General features: G+C 40.6%; 1 pseudogene; it reads right to left on the reverse strand.

The window, feature by feature from the left end:
• Nucleotides 1-6,330: 6,330 nt before the first annotated feature.
• LOC104961813 (astrotactin-1 pseudogene) lies at nt 6,331-13,166 on the reverse strand (annotated as a pseudogene).
• Nucleotides 13,167-20,443: the final 7,277 nt, after the last annotated feature.

The following is a 20,443-nucleotide window of genomic DNA, read 5'->3' on the forward strand; positions in this document are numbered from 1 at the left end:
GTAGCTTGAGCCCTGCCTGCCTGCAAGAGGGGTTGTGGTTGAAGCCGGAAGTGGGTGAAGCTTCGCAAGCGATGAGGGCCCGTTCCGCGTGAAGGCCGGAAGCGCCGCATTTGAGCGGCCCTGATGCCAGTGATGCCCTCTCGAGAGACTGAAGGCGTGTGTCAATTGTTTGGCTGGAGTAGCCCGTTTCCATTAAGCCGGAGGAACTTCCGTGGAGCCCAGTATCCTTGTCTTTTTCTTCCGCGTCCGGGTTTGCGGGGTGGCCGGCTAGAACCGCCAGCCAACTGGGGAACGCCGCCTGTAGCTTAATCCGCAAGACTGCGGAGCTGATGAATATATACCCAGAGCTGGGACGAAGCCCTGCTGCTGCTTGCGCGTTGACACCTGGAAGACAGCTGATGGAAAAGGGGAGAGCATATATAGAGGGATTACCAGGTGCGATGATTAGGCTTGTGAATGGAGGGACGTGATAGGTTTGCTGAGGAGTGGCGCTCCCTATCATTTAGTGAAGGGAGCGAGTATTGCCATGACGTGCAATACGAAGTGATAGGTCTTCCTGTCTGAACTTGCGCTGAGCTTCATATGTATAAAAGACAGGAAAAAGTGGATTTTACATAATAGGTGACCTTTAAGTGGGCTTTTGACATGGTTATAAGCGGTTATATGTGAATAGAAATATGAATACAGACATGATCAAACGTTAAGACACACACACACACACACACACACACACACACACACACACACACACACACACACACACACACACACACACACACACACACACACACACACACACACACACAACCACCGGATGGGCCGCCAGCTCTAACCGCTGAGTTACACGGCAGCCCATCTGGTGGTTGTTGTGCATTTTGTCTAACACATTTTGTTTTTGTACTGGGGCCCAGTGTCTGCTACGGCGGAAGCAGATTTGAATCCGACCTGCAGCGCCTTTCCATGTGTCATCCCAACACTGTCATTCTCTAAACAAAGGCCAAAGGCCCAAAAAATACATTCATTAAAAAACACCGGACAACACCAAGGTTATTTACAAGGTAGCCCTGCCTTAAATCATATCTGAGGTTAGGGCATTAAAACACTCAAGTCAAGCAGACATTGAAGTCCAATTTTAGCCCCAAATTAATCGAGCCACAAATTTTTCTAGGAAACATTTCTGCCAGATCTTCCTAAATCTGGCAAATCTGAAATGTTATGATGCATGTGCCATCTCCCACATGGCTGCTATCAAAATATCTGTTATAAACTGTGATGAGCTGTTATTGGAGGAGCTGAATTGTACATGTTGTGGCTAAACTGTAGTCTTGGCTAAAACTGTGCTGATATAAAACTGAAGCTCAGTAAACACCACACAGTCATCATCTTTCAGCCATCTGCCGCTCCATTTGATCTTTTATTTTCAAACAATATTTTCGTGAAAAAAAACTTAAATCGGGGGATAAATCATTAAAGTACTTACTTCCATCGTCATCAATTAGGTTTATTTGATCTATTTAAATGTGCGTGTTGATATTGAGTGTTAAAGCAATGCATTTTCTAGGAGACAGGGAAATAAAGTCTTAAATAGACATAAAAATGTAGAACACCAACACCACACATTTTTTTTCTGTTTTACTATATTTAGCTGCAGGGATTGACTTCTTACTCTAGCATTCTTGATTAGGAAGAGCAGAGAGTAAATATACTTAACAGAGACATGAGAAAAACATCCCTACGTGTCGTCATATCTGCACTAAAAATATCCCTTGGCACAATAAATGAGAAAATCATTGTTTTTTGGTCTCATTATTAATTGCTAACAAATACTCAGTTTCACAGTAACCACTAAATCTGTGCTGGAAGAGGAGCTGAAAGGCATTTCTACTTTGGTAGAGTAAAAGAGCAAAGCAAACAGTCTGCTGTGATTATGATTATGAAGTCCTGAAGGAAATTCCAACCATAACAATACGTATTATCACAAGAACTCCTCTGATTAGAGGAACTGTCATGTAAAAATAGAGAGAAAATAAGTTCATCAAAGTCCACGGAGCCTAACCAAGGACACTGTCAGATCTGAAACTTCCATAATGGAGCATTTTCTTTCAGCCAACCCAAAACATGTTTAGAAGTTTAGAAGTCAACAGCCATGCGGCGAGCCTAAAAAAAGATGGGTACTCTTCTGGCGATGACAAGATCTGGCCCTCAGGAGGAGAAGTGTCAAGCCTCGGAGACAAAGCCTTTCGGTGATTTTATGGTTTGAGTTAAATCGTCCTGCGATGTTGCATGAAAAAGGCAACAAATATGTCCTCCGCAGGATGCCAAAGTGTCTCGTCAGTGAGATTTGATATGTTTTTAAAGACAATATCTGCAGCCACACGAGAGATAAAGCCACAGTGGTTCATTCAGTTGTTTCCAGATATTGCTTACTTGGCTGATAGGAGTTTACATTGAATCAGAGCCTGAGCCTGTTATCTGTATTTTGACTAAGTTAATGAAAATCTTATTTAGGCCTCATTGTTTGTGACAGGAAGAGAGAGGAATTCCCTTCATAAAACATTAAGCTGATTTTAGGAAGGGATGAAACTCTCTGTCTGTGGTCTGCACATCTACAGTGTGTGTGTGTGTGTGTGTGTGTGTGTGTGTGTGTGTGTGTGTGTGTGTGTGTGTGTGTGTGTGTGTGTGTGTGTGTGTGTGTGTGCGTGTGCTAGAGGGGAGTATGTCTGCTCTATTGTTTACTGTTGGCGCTAACACAGATTGTTTGGGTGAAAGAGGTATATTCCTTCTCAAATGGCCAAAGAAAGGGATTTAAGACTAATCCGGATTTAAAGTGAACATTTGGATTATTTCAAATGGGGTTGTATGAGGTACTTATTCATGTTGTCTAAAGTTGGAGTCCCAGGATGGAAGTCAAGCAATGTACCTATGCGAACACTGGCAGCAACAACATTTATTTAAAAAAAAAAAATGCTCACTTAAAAAAAAAATGAGTATCTTTTTTGGGAGGTGCTGCCGGGTCACGATCAAGATGGCAATTTATTTGCTTCCAGACTATTAAGTAAAATCACAACTCTAATTATTACACTGTGAGTATGGTACTTTCAAATATTGTGTTGAGCAAAAACGTGTCAATGAAAGATGATGTCAACAAACATCACCTAAATTCGACCCAGGAGATGCTAGTGGACGAAGATAGACTAGGAGATGCTAGTCACTAAGTTTACCAGGTAACATCAAGGACTTCAGACCTGATAATAAACAACAACAACTAACATAAATATTTGGAACATTTCCACCTCTTCACCGTGACAGCTGAGACATGAAGCCTTTATCTACGCTCTCTTTTAAACCACTGGAAGCCTTTAACAAGAGGAGTCATGTTTGCGTTCTTAGCATTGGAATATACAATGAGCTTCCGACAGTGAAAATACAAGGCCCTCTCAATCCAAATACAATCCAAACTATCAACATGTTTTAGCAAGACGATACAACACAACTTTTCAAAAGCTTCAATGTTGTTTCACCATTACATCTTACAGCTCAATAACACACCAAACGTGTTACCAATTTGGAAATTGAGACCTGGTGAGAATGTACATCCATTGGTCTTATCAGAAGACTACACTCTCCTATTGCCATTCTAGTTTGGTTGAGGGAGCAACTTCCATGTGCTGCAACAGCAAATGAAAGTTTTTCTTTAAAAAGGAGTCTTTAAAGCTTGCCAGCTGCCAAGGATTAACTAAAGAACCTCATACAACCCCACTGCTAAATGTCCTCTTAAAAGAGGACACTCTCTGCACACATACATCAATATTTACCAGCCTGACCATACTGTGATACTTAGACCAACAAACCATTGGCTCAGACCAGGGGTCGGCAACCCACGGCTCTTTAAGCCCTCTACTCTGGCTCCCTTAGACAAAAATAAGAAGGAAATAAAATTAAAATATCTGTAGGACTATTTATATTTTGTTGCACGGTTGAAAGTGTTTCGTATCTTGTATTTTGAGGTGATACTGTGACACATAAAATGTTTTTAAAAAACGGTTTTAATTAGGTCAACTAAAATATGCGTCACATCCTGCTACGGTCCCGCACCAGCGCCTTTTCTTGCAGGCGAATAACCTGACCCTGGCTCGATGAGCGAACTATGGATAAATCAAAGAAAATAAAAGTATCGAGGAAACACGGAGGGTTTAATTCTGCGTGGACAGAGGTTATATGCTTTCACAGCAAACGACGCTGGCTTACCGGTATGTTTGACATGTGGAGAGAAGTTATCAAAGGTGCTGCAGCCTTTACGTATCGAGGAAAAAAATGGGAGAGGAAGACAGCTGACGATCTTCAGTCATAATTCAATCAGTAAACTCTTTTTAGGGTGCAGCTATATGTTTTATTTATTTCAAAGTGGGCCCATTTTAATTATATTCCTTTTCTTCAAATGTGCAGAGGACTCCACAAGTGCTGTGTTGATTTATCTTAAAGTAGGCCTGTGTATTCTTTTTAATTCTCCTTATAAGAGTTCTTTGTTTATTATTAGACGTAAACAGTTTTCTATAATGTAATAAATAATAAATGCAAAAAAACTGTAGTTTTTGTCTATGATGTAACAATATATACAACTTTATAAGCTATCAAGCTATCAAATATGTTTTGTGGCTCCAGACAAACACAATTGGTGGAAAAGGGGGCAAAATGGCTATTTTGGTCTAAAAGGTTGCAGATCCCTGGCTCAGACAAATGTTATAGGTATAATCTTTATCCGAATATTCACATATGATTTATTCATGTTAAGGCACAAATACAAAGAGAAAAATCTAAATCAGACCCAACCGTTAGAGTCAACCTTTGTTCAACTGAATGACAATGATCACAATGATCTTAGGTCCTATAGCAGAAGCTGGCCAACATCAACACTTGAGGCTTGGAGAGTCGGAGACTTTGGCTGACCATTATTGTGGTTCGCTAAAGAGGATATTGGTATTATTTTTATCCTGGCAGCCATTTATCTGCTGCATCTGTTTTTCCCAACGGTCGGATAACGTCAGAGAGAGAAAGTGTTTGACGCCACGGGCAAGTTCTAAGCACACTTAGACACACAGCAGTGTTGCTGTAAGACCATTAACTTCGCTGCTTGCCTTCTCACTTTGTAACAATAGTCAGCATCCAGCGCTGCGTCAGTGAGTCTTTTCTCACACCAAACCAGAGACATAGGAAAGTCTAATGCTCATTTGGTGAACTTGGCGAAAGAAAATATATACTTATACTTCCTTTCCCCCGGTTGCTAGGCCTCACCTTGAATGCACTTCTCCCCTGCTTTCCCAGCTCTGAGGTACCTTTTATTAACATTAATCACCCCTCCCTTTATCTAAATTGGGGGGCTGTTAATCTAAGTGTATTTTAATGGAACACTTCAGAAGCAACTCCCTCAATTACATTGACTCTTTCCAGCGTGATCCCGATTAAAAACAACCTTCCATTTAGGGCGGGGGGAACCCACAGACAAAGAGGGAACCAGAGAGGATTAGGGGAAGCTTGGTTAATCAGTTTCACCTGCCAGAGTGAAAGCACGTCCCACAGACTGCCGTTTATAAGTATAATTTACATTGGACACATGGCTCTGTTTATAAAACATTAAGCCACAATTTTACATTACGGGTACTTATCCGTCGTTTTTTTGGGGGAAAACGGCGGGCCCTCCCTGGTTGTGCGTTACTAAATGGCCTCGATGATGTCACAGGTTAAGCTCACTCGGCTTCCCAGTCACATTGAATTAATTTCCCCCTGTAACTGTAATTCACACAAACAACCGCTTACAATCAAAGACAGCGCTTTGGAAGCTGGGAGCAGAACATCTGCCTACCTCGGAGAATAAAAACAAGAGTCGGACGCAGCCAACATTTCAATGGGCTGATCCCATGGACACTAGTCTGGGTAGGCCGCTGAAGGACAGGTTTGTATTGAGTTTTGTTAGAAAGACGTGTGAAGAAAATGCGGCTATGTTTGCTAGGTTTCGTTTAGAGTCATTGGGTTTTACGAAGAAGGGCTTCACACACACACACATCTCTGTAATTTCAGAGGCTAATCACAGGCAACACATCGTTAAAACAGCTATTTTGGTTTTCAGTAAAAGTCTCAGGGTAGAGCTGAAGTGCAAGTGAACGATCAATTTACTAGAAGCAATGCATGTTTGAGGGCACTTCTGAAATACAACCGACTCCAACATTTTTTCCTTCCTTGTGTACCGCAGTATCAAAGCAAAAGGTCTGCTTATAAGACGCTCAATCCATTTCCAAATTCTAAAAGGAAACATCGTTTGCCTTGCTTTAAAAGCTAAGATTTGCATTTGATCTCGGATAAAAGCGGTCTGTACCTGGGTCCCAGCTCATCCTCACACCTCCAGGTGAATTCCCCAAAGCTCTCATAGCGCTGGTTGTAGTGGTAGAGCACGCGGTGGAGTGTGGGGGCCCCCAGGTCCATTAGAGTGTTGTAGGCCGTCTGCTGCTCCTTCCCACTGGTGTAACCATTGAACAGGTTGTAGATCTTATCTGAGATTTCTGGAAGGCCAAACACAGTCATAGGTCAACAACTTAAAGGGGCCCTATTATGCTTTTTGGGGTTTGCTCTTTCCTGTAGTGTGTTATTTAGGTTTTATTGCATGTAATTGGTCGACAAAGTTCCCTCCAGAGGGAGTTTCTCTCCTGCACACCGCCCCCCCGCCTCCATTGGACTACTTTGTTTACTTCTGTAACATATTGACATCACTATGTTACACTCGTGCTTCTATTGGCTTGCACTACTATTGGCAACATCTCTAAGCGGTTAATTTATCAAAAGCTAACCAATAAGAGAAGACTGGGCTCTGGTTTCAGACAGAGGGTGAAAAGAGGTGCAGCAGCACAGGCAGGATGAGAACAATAAAGACACAGAATTAAACAAATATATATCAAATAGAATATTTTCAAAAATGTGGTTGAATTTTTGCTTCCAATGGGTGATTTGGGTGAATGGGTGCATTTGTTCCCCAGGTAAGGAACTTATCCACCTGTCATTAGGCGCGTTCACACCAAGTACTTTTCCCACAAAGGTTCCTGAGAACTACGATTTAGTTGCGTTCACACCAAAAAGTCCCAGGAACTAAATTAGTTCTAGAGAACCTTTTTTACCCCCTTTTCAGTCCCTGCTAGAGAGCAGGGACTTTCGTGGGAGAAAAAGGTTCCTGTGTCTGATTGGCTGGGCGGAATGCAAACCACGCCCCGTTAAACTCCCAAAAACTTTTGTGAAGCCGCCATTTTATTATCCTCGCATTGCATTATTAGCATTAGCCCAGCGTAGAAACGCAGAGAGACTAACTTATGACAACACAAAATAAAACATGGGAGCGGTGGAGATGAGGAGGTGTCGGCGTTCTGGCCGTTTACTCGGAAGGCTTCAGTAGAAGCTGGTGGGAGTCCCAGCAGCTTCTACTGAAGCCAGTCCCCAACTCCGGGGACTTCCGGCCGGGGATTTTGGGCGGCAGTATACGCCGTGAAGTTGTTTACGGCCTACCAGTAAACCCAAAGCAGAAGAAGAAGAAGTGACGTCAGCGGCTTCATTTTCCTAATCCACAATCCATCCCCATGAACTAATTTCCGGTGTGAACGCGATCTGTACTTAGTTCATGAGAACTAAAGAGTTCTCAGGAACCTTTGTGGGAAAAGTACTTGGTGTGAACGCGCCTGTGGTTTACAATGCATATCAAATCTGTCCTAAGTAGAACCTATTGTATTTCCCACCGTTATTTTATTTCCATTACATTTAAGGCAGTAGTTTTAAAATGACCTGGTTGGAGCATCTTAAGCATTGACCGATTTAAATGAGCAGCAGGATCCACAGTGACTATAAATCTCAGGCTGGTACGGAGAGTGGCAAAAATATTTCAGCATTTCTTTAAAGTCAATTTCCTCATGGAATTGCAGTTTACCGTGTCCATAAACAGTGCAACTGCAGAGAGGGAAACTATCTCTCTGTGACTTTATTACTCGCTTTATGATCTGATCTTTAACATCTGTTTTGTGAGGCCTTGAAATAAAACAGCAAAATGTCTGTCCTTCAAGTTAGCTACTCGAGTACTAAAAAAAGATGGAACATCTCCTTTATTAAATGACTGACTAAGCCTGTACATAAATGAAGCTGTTTCAGACGTTGTTTTTCACAATCACCTCCAGCATATTTAAAGTGTTGGAACATTACATCTCTGTGAGCCACCTGTGATCACTAATAAAGATGATTCACCCCTCTTGACTCCTGCCCTTGTCTTTCCTCACCTTGTGCTTTGACGTCATCCACAGTTGGACACGGAGTTTTGATGGTGACCTCACTGGGGCTGGAGCGGCGGCCTGTGTTGTCTACTGCCCACAGCCGGAACCTAGACACATAAACACACGTGAAGCGAATTATAGAACCTGCTGCTAATTGTGAGTGATACATCGTTTGCTTCAAATCTAAATCTGCTGTAGCAACATCACATCATCATTTCCCAGTGAGATCAAATAAAAAGGCTGCCTTTGTTTATAATGAGACTTTCACTAGTGCCAGACTGACAATAAGCACTTCTTTACAGAGCTAATAACCTGTCACTTCACTGAATGACTATCTCCACCTAGTGAGCTTCCTACAGACTGCATCCACCTGCAGCACCACAGGCTTAAAAGAGTGGCAGAGAAGACCATCGAATAAAAAAAAGAGGATATTTTTACTATCCGCCTGGAGATGTGTTTCTCTAATATTGCAGGTAAAGATAAAACAGTTGACTACACACATGCATAGTTCACTGAAAAAGAGAGAGACTTGGTTCGTTTCCAGCTTCAGACTCTAAACGTTTAAACATTTCCAACATGTCTTAGCGTTTTGGGCTTAACTTTTTATGCAGCTGCGGAGTATGTTTTCTGTGTCATGCTTACATAATGTGAATACTTCTCCCCCCACACAATGCATCCCCCCCCACACACACAAGGCACTGATCCAAGGCTTTGTAAGTGCTCTGTCTGTACAGAAAACATGAGGAGTGGGTTGCAGCCTGAAGGGAGAGACGTCGCCGTGGCTTGAAAGATGAATGAGCTGCCAGACAGGACGGAGAGAGTCCCGCTGATGTCAGGATTAAAAGGGCATGTGTCGTGTAGCTGCTTATCCAGCCCACATACATCCAAACTCTTGATCTTTTTTTCTCATTCTTTTCTCTTTCTCTTCCAACCCAAACTTTCCCTCTGCTTCTCCATTTCTTTCTCTTCACCCTAATCTGCCTTTTGCCTCTCAGAGATGTCCGTGTGGCTTCCCTCCTGGCAGGCTGTCTGTGAGATAAATGTCAGCATGTGCATGAGAGCATCTGGTGTGTGTATCTGTGTGTGTGCAACACATTGTTAAACTGCATACACACATAAAGACAGAATAAAGACCTATATGATTGTAGATAACATAGAGTAAACATTTCTTTATTAAACAGTTTTTATTGTATTTATCTAACATATTTGTGGGGACTGTGAAATTAATTAATATATCAATAATGTTTTTAACACCAACCTTAAATAAAAATTACAGGAATTATCACAATTCAGATTCAACTAGCTTATATTAAACCAAAACCGTACCTTAGCCAGCCTTAAGGGTTTGATGCCAATCAGTCACAATAATGGTATGCTAAGGTCAAAGTGAAATGTTAGAGCTAGGATGGAGGCAAATAGCTACATATCTCTTATTGAATGCTTGTTGGCCCTTAGCGACTTGTCATTCACAAGGTTGCCACGCTGTAAAGAATTCACTGCTTTATCATATATTTGGAGTCCCCATTGGATAATAGCGAAGTATGTAATCTTTTCAGGCTTCTATGGAGTTGCCCCTTCCTGAACATTTACAAAAATGAAGGTTTAGGAATTTAATTCACTCTTCAGTTGTTTTGATTCACGTTGCAAGGGCTGGTAGGTTGCTATTTGTCTGTATATAGCTCAAATGTTCATAAACCACAACATGTATGTTGCTATTTCTACATGAGTTTATAACACAAACTGTTGTAAAGTAACTTTGATGGAGCTTCTGTACTTCCCACTGCTTACTTTGTACCAACTTTGGCTAGACTAAACACCTCAAAGCATCATAAATGTTGCTAACTACATTTACTATCTGTTAGTACAAGTTGTTTGTGGCAAATAAAGCATTTTTGATTCCTATTATAATTACTACTAATCTCATAGTATACTATCTTTGCAGTAAGTATACCAAATCAGCATGGTTAACCGTTTCATTATGACAGGAAATGATACAATTTGTGCAACGTAAGACGTCAATCAAACTATGACTTTGAATGACGCTAACAATTAAACAACACTGAGAGAAAAGCTAATATTTTTCCAAAGATTATTTCTTGTTTGTTCTTTCTGGAGCTGTCTCACCACATTTGCAATTACTCTAATCTTTTCCAGCTGTGAATGGCTTCTCCATGTCCAATGGGCAATGCATTGTGGGACAATTGTTTTCAGCAGCAGCATACTCAAAAATGAAAGTTTTTCAGTCAGAATAGTGGATTTTGTGAGGACACCTAATTCAATTACATTTTTTTATTTGAATTGTGAACATAATCCATATTAAAGGTCACCTATTATGCAACATCCACTTTTACATGTATTTTATACATAAATATGTGTCCCCTCTGTGTAAAGAGATTCTAAACATTTTAGGAAAAAAGCCCCCATCTCTTTTTGTCCTGATCCATTTATATAAAAACCTGTCTGAAATTGAGCTGATCAGATTATGGTCACTTTATGATGTCATAAGGATTTTTTGGCTTGTTACCATGTAACCATTAGCCAATCACCATCCAAGGTAACACCCCCCACCTTATCACCTGAATCTCCTCCTATACCCCTTTCACACCAACGCGGTTCCAGGGCCGGTTCGGAGCTGGAGCTGGAAAATCACCGGTTTTTCCTGTTCACACCGCAGCGGAGCCGCCTCTAAGCTCCGGAATCCGGTTCGTTTCAAGCACCAAAAAGTTGTCGGTCTAGAAAACAAGCACCGCATACGTCACGCTTACGTTGGAGGCTGGGGCAGGGGCGAGATCAACCTGTAACAACAACAAAAAGCCTAACTCTGTGTAATGTTGTTTTTATAGGCAATCATTTAAGCTTTGTTAGTTCCAGTTTTAATATGTGCAATAAGTTCATTTCAATACGTTTTGCAATAAACATTGAACCAGTCCGGCCCTCGACTAGTACAGATTAATTATTTATTTTTTTGCCCACTGTGTAACTGTGTAAGAACTTTTGAATGTAGCATGTAACTACTGTAAAGTTGGTAGTAAAGTCGTCCCATTTCTTCCATTTCGCTTCGACAGAGCAAAACGAGTAGCGCTTCAACACAATCGGCCATTGTTGTTGTTGTCGATGTGAGGGGTTTCCGCGCGGCTTGGCTTTATGAAGCAGGCACGCAAACGATGACGCAATGACGCAGCACCAGTCGGGCTCTGAGCAGTGTGAACAGAGCGAAAGTTTTCACGACTTAGACACAGGACAACAAATCCACTTTCATTCCCCGGGGAGGGGTGCGGAGGAGCTACAGGGAAAGTGTGGTTGCGCCAAAGGCAAGGATCGAGGTACGATCTCGAAAAGACCAAGGTCTTGGCAAAAAGAAAAGGCGGGGGACAAACAAGTGTTGAAAACTTTGTCCCGACTTTGTCTCCCCAAATACCCTACGACAAACCATAAAGCTCGGTTTGGGAAGTCTCTGTACAAAACATATATAGTCTCTGTATAGTATATAACTACTTTTTATCCTATTATCCCCCGGACACAGCCACAGGTATCCTAACCATGTAACGAATNCTAGAACGGAAACCGCGTTGGTGTGAAAGGGACATCAGAGGGGCGTGGGGAGGGGCACCTTACTTTCACCTAAAGCAACAGACACAGATTCAGCACTTTTGAAACAGGGCTGAAACAGAGGGGTTTATGGGATGCTGTTTGGTATTTCGAGCCAAACCCTTCAGAGACATGTTTTGTATATATCAGAGACATATCATATATTGATGAAAAATAGGATAATAGGGGACCTTTAAAAATGTGCATAGGATTGGTACATTGTTTAGAAATCAAACTGTGCAAATCACACTGCTCAGAGCCCGACTGGTGCTGCGTCATTGCGTCATCGTTTGCGTGCCTGCTTCATAAAGCCAAACCGCGCGGAAACCCCTCACATCGACAACAACAACAATGGCCGATTGTGTTGAAGCGCTACTCGTTTTGCTCTGTCGAAGCGAAATGGAAGAAATGGGTCGACTTTACTACCAACTTTACAGTAGTTACATGCTACATTCAAAAGTTCTTACACAGTTAGACAGTGGGCAAAAAAAAAAAAAATTAATCTGTACTAGTCGAGGGCCGGACTGGTTCAATGTTTATTGCAAAACGTATTGAAATGAACTTATTGCACATATTAAAACTGGAACTAACAAAGCTTAAATGATTGCCTATAAAAACAACATTACACAGAGTTAGGCTTTTTGTTGTTGTTACAGGTTGATCTCGCCCCTGCCCCAGCCTCCAACGTAAGCGTGACGTATGCGGGGCTTGCTTTCTAGACAGACAACCTTTTGGTGCTTGAAACGAACCGGATTCCGGAGCTTAGAGGCGGCTCCGCTGCGGTGTGAACAGGAAAAACCGGTGATTTTCCAGCTCCAGCTCCGAACCGGCCCTGGAACCGCGTTGGTGTGAAAGGGGTATAGGAGGAGATTCAGGTGATAAGGTGGGGGGTGTTACCTTGGATGGTGATTGGCTAATGGTTACATGGTAAGAAGCCAAAAAATCCTTATGACATCATAAAGTGACCAAAATCTTATTAGCTCAATTTCAGACAGGTTTTTATATAAATTGTGCAAAATAAACAAGGCGAAATGTGCTTTATCTTAACATCTGACAGTGAGAGTGAGATCTGGTTCCCAAATCAGTTTAGTTTCCCGGTTGTCTAGTCGTTTTTTTTTAAGGAGGACAAATAGAAAGTGACTTACATGTAGGTGGTGTCCGGCTCTAGGCAGCGGATGATCATGCTGATGGAGGAGGACAGGAGGTCGGGGATGTCCCCTAACATCACACAAGGAGACCTGGCCCCAGACAAGATGTCATCGACAAAGCTCAAAAGGGTTTCTGCGGAAGGGAGAAAGACACATTTGTGTTCAGAAGTCATCATTCAACCAACGATTTCACTCCCATTTGATTCATGGACTGTACAGTTTGAGATGAGACTACTGGAAATGTAATGATTACTGTATACATGTTTCTACTGTATAGGTTTTGTCCCAATAACAATGTTTGATTTCTTCTTTAAATAAGGAAGAACTTGTGTTTAAAAAAAATGCATTCATTCAAAACTCCTGGGTTGACTTGACAACAGTACACTTATCAGTTTTACAGGATCTTATAAAATCAGAAGGTTGAGCAAATGTAAACGTGGTGCATTATTTAGTGAATTTAAACAATTTTTTTTGGTACTTTGAGGTAACATGAGGGCAGCTCTGCTGAGCCTCCTTCAGGCTTAATAAAGTATATACGGTACAGGGATAACTCACTGCTGAACTGTAAACAGACATCTTAACAAAATGTAGAACTTGTGCTTAGCTCCACCACAACACACACTTTCAGGACAGTATGTACCTGTAGGGCCTGTCTATGAAAGTGAAACAATTAGGTGCTGTTTAACAGAGCTCTGGTGCTGATTTTTATTTATTTTTTAAGGGTAGGGAATCTGCCAACCATTAGTGAACCCCCACTGATGTCAACATCTGTGACAACAACGGGAAAGAAACTCCCTCTGGAGGGAACTTTTGGATTTTAGCCTTTGCTGACCATTTACATGCACACAAACCGCTACCACTTTACAATAAGACTATCCTTGTAAAGGGTTTACGAATAGTTTGTAATTCATGTATTAATTAGGTTGTGAACACTTTATAAATCATTAATAAGCTTTTATAAGACATGAGATAAACAGGGCAACTGTGACCGGTTGCTTGCCAAATAGTGAGCCCACATGTATCTGTACTGCTAAGCCTTATATTGGCTACCTAGCTTACTTCGTCTTCTTCATCAGCCAGCATCCTTGGTATCTGTTGTTCACTGAGTTGATTCTCGCTAAGTAGCCAATATAAGGCTTACTCATCTTGCCAAATAGTCAATCTTGTAGTTACAGACTGCAGCCAGTTATTTAAAAATATTTCAACAATTTATGGCATTTACGGCGCAAACGTGTTTTTTTTCCACTGATGTTTGCCTTAAAAGCATTCCTTGCGGGCAATAGGTGAACTACCCTGGGGAGTCCCAGCATCATAACAATAACTAAAACAATTCCATCCCTTCATATTGATCAATACATAGAAGCTTGTGTTTCTTGCTAATAGTGCAGATTCCTAAAAAAATGTGTAAAAAAACCTCCTTGGCACATTATTTAACTTTGTCAATAACAACACCAACAACAGCTGCAAGCAAACTACAGACATCCCCAGATGTAGAGGAACAGTCTGACATGTTTGGCAGCCAGGGCATCACAGTGATGGTCGACACAATCCAGACCACCGCTCACTCAACAGGTGCAATGATTTCATGCTTTGTTAATAAACAATGTTGCCTGTCCCATGTGTTTTGGTGTGTCCTCTTTGTTAGGGCACCCACTCTTTGGAACAACCTTCACAAGGAGGTCAGCCTGGCAAGCTCTTTATATTTTTGAACTCCCTCAAAAACGATTTAATTTTATAATAGTGTTTTCACACAGCCTATGGCCTAAAGCTTTCCCTTTTTTATATGTTATATTATTATTATTTGTTCTCATTACACTAGTTCGGATATGTAGAATCACTGACTTAAAAAAAAAAATGTAATCATTGTTTTATTGCTCTTTGATTTATAATTAAAGATTGATTAATAATGTATTTATTACATGTATCACAAATATAATCAAATACCAAATAGTCATAATAATATATCTGTAAAATAAAATAAATATTAGCTGTTAAATCTTAACTGTGACATTTTGAATGCATTATTTTTCTGGGTAATGGAGTATTTTCAATCTTGTGTTACTATACTTAAGATAAGATAATACTTTATTCATCCCGAAGGAAATTGTTGTGCCAGTTACAAAAATACAATAAACACAACAGCATAATAGTAAAACTGTACACTAAAAGTGCAATAAAAAGAACAATTACATATCTACAGGAAACATGACACATAGACAGTCACATAATGAATGTAAATATTACCAGTATTTAGTAGTGCAAAAAAATATACGTAATTGCACGTTATCATAGCACATTATCAATAATAATAATAATAATATTGCAATATATATACTTAAGTTCAATGTGTGGATGGGTACAGTACATACCTACCAATAAACCCCTGAATCTGGGAAAACACCTGTATCCACCTCAGACTCTCACATGGGAAAGAAGCAACCCCTTTGACCCCCCCTCCCCCTCCTCCGCTTCACGGCCATTTTCCTGCTGCCCAGGCTGCTGGTGAAACATGCAGCGAGCGATGTTTTCCCAGCTGGCAGTGAGTACGTCAAAAGGGCATTTGGCCACCGAGGTGTGTTTCACCGTAAGGGGAAAAACCCTCTGCTTGGAAAAGCCAAGTCTCTGTCTGTGTGTGTGTGTGTGTGTGCGCGCGTGTGTGTGTGTGTGTGTGTTTGTGTGTGCTAAGGTGTGTGAAGTGATGGCTGCTCTGAGGTGGTCATCTGTGACCCTCCGCTACACAAGCAGTGCCTGTCTGTGTGTGTTTATACTCCATGTGTGTGAAGTGATGGGCGCACTCGAGGTGGTCACCTGTCCCTTTCCTCTACAAGAGCTTTCCCTCACCATAAGCCTGTGCATGTGTGTAAATACGTGTATGTGTGAGTGATGGATGCTCCGCGGTGGTCACCTATGTCTTCCCTGTGGACGCCGGCCCGTGTCACCAGCTAGTAAACAGCAGGCCAAATGCCACGGAGTCATGAAGACAGAGAGAGACGTAGAGCTTGAGGGTATAAAGAAAAGGTGCGCAGCAGCTGTCAGAGCGAGGTGTTTATCCAGCGTGAGAGACTGACACACGAGTGAAATATATAAACAGAGCCGGAGATGTAAATGAAAAGTGACATTGTGAGGCTTTGCACCACTTAGCATATTAATTGCAAAAAACGGTCGGAATGTCTGTCTAGCGTGTAAAGAGGCGTAGAAAAAGGAAAAAGTGTTTAAACCCTCGCTGGAGAAGGCTGTGTGGAAATATGCTGAATAATTCTCTCAGTATCTAATGGGTTGAGCTCTAAAAGGCAAATTGCGACTAACATGAATCTTTGCATATAGCTCTGTCTTAACAAGATAAGCTATTCAGTTTGGATATGCAAATATAACAAACTGTATTTTGCAAACAACTTTCCCATACTGGAGGCCTACTTGAGCATACTTAAAGCTCTTATAAAAACAATATTATTTTTTTTCAATCTATTATTTTAACAAACTCAATGATTTTTGTGGTCAGAAATAGAGGGGAAAACAACATGGAGCTGTTTATAATTAGTTTTATTTTCTGAGAGCAAAAAAGGACGGTAAAGAGGCCATATTATGCTTTCCTGTAGTGTGTTATATAGCTTTCAATGAATATCAATGGTCTGCAAAGGCTAAAATCCCAAAAGTTCACCCCAGAGGGAATTTCTCACCGTCATATCCAACTGCCCCCCGCCCCAATTGGACTGCTTTGTTTATCACAATGTAACACTCAAGGTCTGGTTGCGGACAGAGGGTGAAAAGAGGTTCTGCAGCAGCGGCAGGATGAGAAACATGTTAAAGCTAAAGTAGAGGCACAAAATACAATACAACAATACAAATATGAACAGAACATTAGCATAATACAGTAAGTGATCTTTCAACAATTTTCCTATGATTGCTTTTCTTTCACGTCTCGCTGCCTTTTCTTTAAAGTCACCTTGTGACCAATGCACCATAACATTTCGTTTTTTATGAAAACGGCTTTAATGAGTGAAATGGCTGTGCTGTATTTCTTCTTTATATTGAACTCAACAAATCTTATACTTCACTGATATTTAACATGACCCATACAGTACAGCGGGAGCATTTTTCTAAACACGTGCCCCTATAAAAACACATATGTCCTTCATAAATACTTTCTAGTTGTTTAGGCCATGAGTTCTGTTCCTGTTAAGGTCTACCTTATGAACATGCCTTATGAATGACATTTGTTATCCGTAGGGCAATTAGACCATAAGGGGCTTTTTTAAGAGGGGGCTTAAAGAGACAGGTGCTTAAACTATGGGTGAAAACCGGTGAAAACAGGTTTATTGGGATGAACTTCATGAGAAAAATAACACTTTAACATTAAAGCCAGTAATCATGTTCTTGTAGAAACATAATATGTCCCCTTCAAGTTGTGTTGATTTGGAAAACTGTTGACCAAGATGATATGCTTACCCTAACCCTAAATTGTTCCCCAGATCTTAACATTGCACAGTTCAAGTACAGTACAAATCAACTACGATTTGGTATCATTGACTGAATTAAATTATAATCCAACACAAACTGGTGTAAACATCTGTCACACTTTACAGACTCTTACAAATTTGACCTCCTTGTCTTATCCTGACCGCAGCTTTTCTTTAGCTCTTTTTGACATACAATACTTGTGTGTTCAGATATTTAACAAGTAAAACTTTTGGTCCCCAGATTGAAGACGAAAGCTATCAAACAAATCCAACATGTTGATACACAGGGATTTGCATTCTGTAATGAAAACCTATTATATTGTGTTATTGAATTGTTTTTCACGTTTGGTCTCACCACAATCACTGATGTTAAGGCACATATTTTGCCATTGGCAGGCACGAATGTACTTTGAATATAAAGGTGTTAGCCACAGATGGGTGATCCATTCTCACAACACTGGCTGCTCTTAACCCCAAACCACCTTCCTTAATGTTGTAAAGTGTGCAGGAGGAGGAAACTGGCTTAATACTGATTATTAACAAGCCTTTGCTCATAGTCATGCTCATTAAAACACAGCAATGTTGCACATGTGGATGCTTGAAATCGCCTTTGGATCACTTTAGACTTCGGTGGGCTAAGACACATACTGTTATTACTCTGTGTGCTTTAGAGCTGCCATGCATTCCTCATCTGTCCAATCGTTCCTTTCAATACAAATCATTCCTGGCAATTACATCTGATAACTACCTGATGCATAAAAACGTTGTGAGGTACCCCGCTGTGCACTGTCATGTTGAGGCTTGCTTTATGTGGGTGGCCCGCTGGATTTAAAAACAGAATTTACCCCTAACTTGAATAAAATAAATATCTAAGGCAAAGTACGTAACGTAGTGAACACGGTGTGCTGCCATGGTATTTATTGACATGACTCAACACCAGGTGAATGCAAAAACATACATAGCAACAATTGTTTCTCTAGTGCGTTGATTGACATCTTTTGAAATAAAGAAAATCCTTATTCTGGAAGGGAATAAGAGCAAATCTTCACATTTAATGGCTGCTGAATTGGCCGGCTTGTGACAGGCATGAATTTGTGGATTTACAAGAAAGCAGCATGTGAAGTATTTTGAATTTGTGAGGATTAATTTTTTTACAATAAATCCTGGGATTATTTTTCATAATAATCTGCAGCCAACTAGTTTCCTTGTGTTATCATGATGCCCATTCTTCATATATATATATTGATTTATTAAATTGATTAACGGTGCTAAAGTACAGAAAAGGTTTTACAGAAAATGTTTTACGCAATTATCCTCTATCAAATTCTTTACATTATAGAAAAAAACGGAAAGAAACATGATAGAGAAACATGTCTTTTATATAAAATATATTATTGATTGTGGGAAAAAAGCAGCTAAATAACTTTGAGTCAAATATCAAAAAATTGCATGCCAGATTATTTATCCTAAGTGGCTCTTTGAGCAGCTCTATTTTGAATATCATACTGAAATGTATTTCCATTTACAGTAGTTGGTGTTACAGGCAGTTCTTCACCTTCAGAGCAACAGGATCCTGCATCTCATTTATAAACTCATAGGCCAGCGGACTCCTGTGGATTGACGTTCATAGACTGTTAAGGTTCAGTTCAGTTGGGAACTGTAGTAAATCTGTCTTTTTAGTGAAATCAGTAAATCAGTTTCAGGCAGGATATTCAAGCGTGATAGAGCCTGGTTAAGCAGCAAAAATGTCAGGAGGCACTACAGGAGATACCATTAATGTGTAACTACAAGTATGATACTTAAATAGACATTTCATTTTACAGCTATAGTACATATCAATTTATTTCACAGACTTTAAACCTACACATATTTAGGAAATAAGACAAATATCAGTGACATTTCACACACATGGATATAGTCAGGAATTAATTTTGGGTAACACTTTATATTAAGGTACACAAATTCACCATCAACTAGTTGTTAATTAACATGCATATTAGCAGTATATTGGCTCTTTAATAGTCATTAGAAAACACTCATTAATGCTTATTCTACATGACCATATTCAACAAGCAGAGTTGGGTGTAACGCGTTACAAAGTAACAAAGTAAGGCGTTACTGTAATAATATTACTTTTGTCAGTAACGGAGTAGTGTAACGCGTATAATTCAGTAATCATACAGTTACTAACATGGCCCGACATGTGTTACTTCGTTACTCTTATAAAATCAGTAATCACACTACAGTTAGCCTACTATAATAAAGAATTACTAGATTCTCCCAGAGCCGTGGATCCTCCCTTTGACAGACAAGAGGGATTTCCGCCGCAGGTTTATATTTACGTAACATTTGCGCGACTTGTGCGTCCACATGCAGTGCATAAACATGGCCGAGTCAACAGCGATAACTTTCGAGGGGTGGAGGTATGCCCATTATTTTGAATTCTTCCGAAGAAAAGACAGGAATGTGACGGTCAGGTGCAACGGTGTACGGTGAGTACACAGGCCAGAAGGTCAGAAGGTGCTTCTGGCCTGTGTCCAGGCCACTGAAGCTTTTATCCACTGCTGCAAACACAACGTCAAACCTCAACAAGCACCTGCAAAGACAACATGCTAACGTGAAGCTAATAGCTAAGGAGGACCTCCTAATCCGGAGTGAGGATGTAGACAGGGCCGCCCTAAACCCCCAGGAAGTGCGCCGGACTCAGATGAAAATATTTGTGATGGCCAAACGGCGGTACTACACTTCCGTTTGGTTGCCAGGCCTGGAAACACTTTTTCCCATTGTATTATATGGGGAAAGAGTGGTCTGTAAATCGTTGGATAATTTTTTTTAAACTAAATAAACTACCCAGTATGAACATGTATAGCCCTTATTAAAAACATTCGTTCCTCAAGTTGTAAAAATGTGCTAATAACATTATTGTGAGAGTTATTTCCCTCTGCATTATGAA

Source organism: Notothenia coriiceps, unplaced genomic scaffold (assembly GCF_000735185.1).
Source record: "Notothenia coriiceps isolate Sejong01 unplaced genomic scaffold, NC01 NC01_scaffold00033813, whole genome shotgun sequence".
In the NCBI taxonomy this organism is placed as follows: Eukaryota; Metazoa; Chordata; class Actinopteri; order Perciformes; family Nototheniidae; genus Notothenia; species Notothenia coriiceps.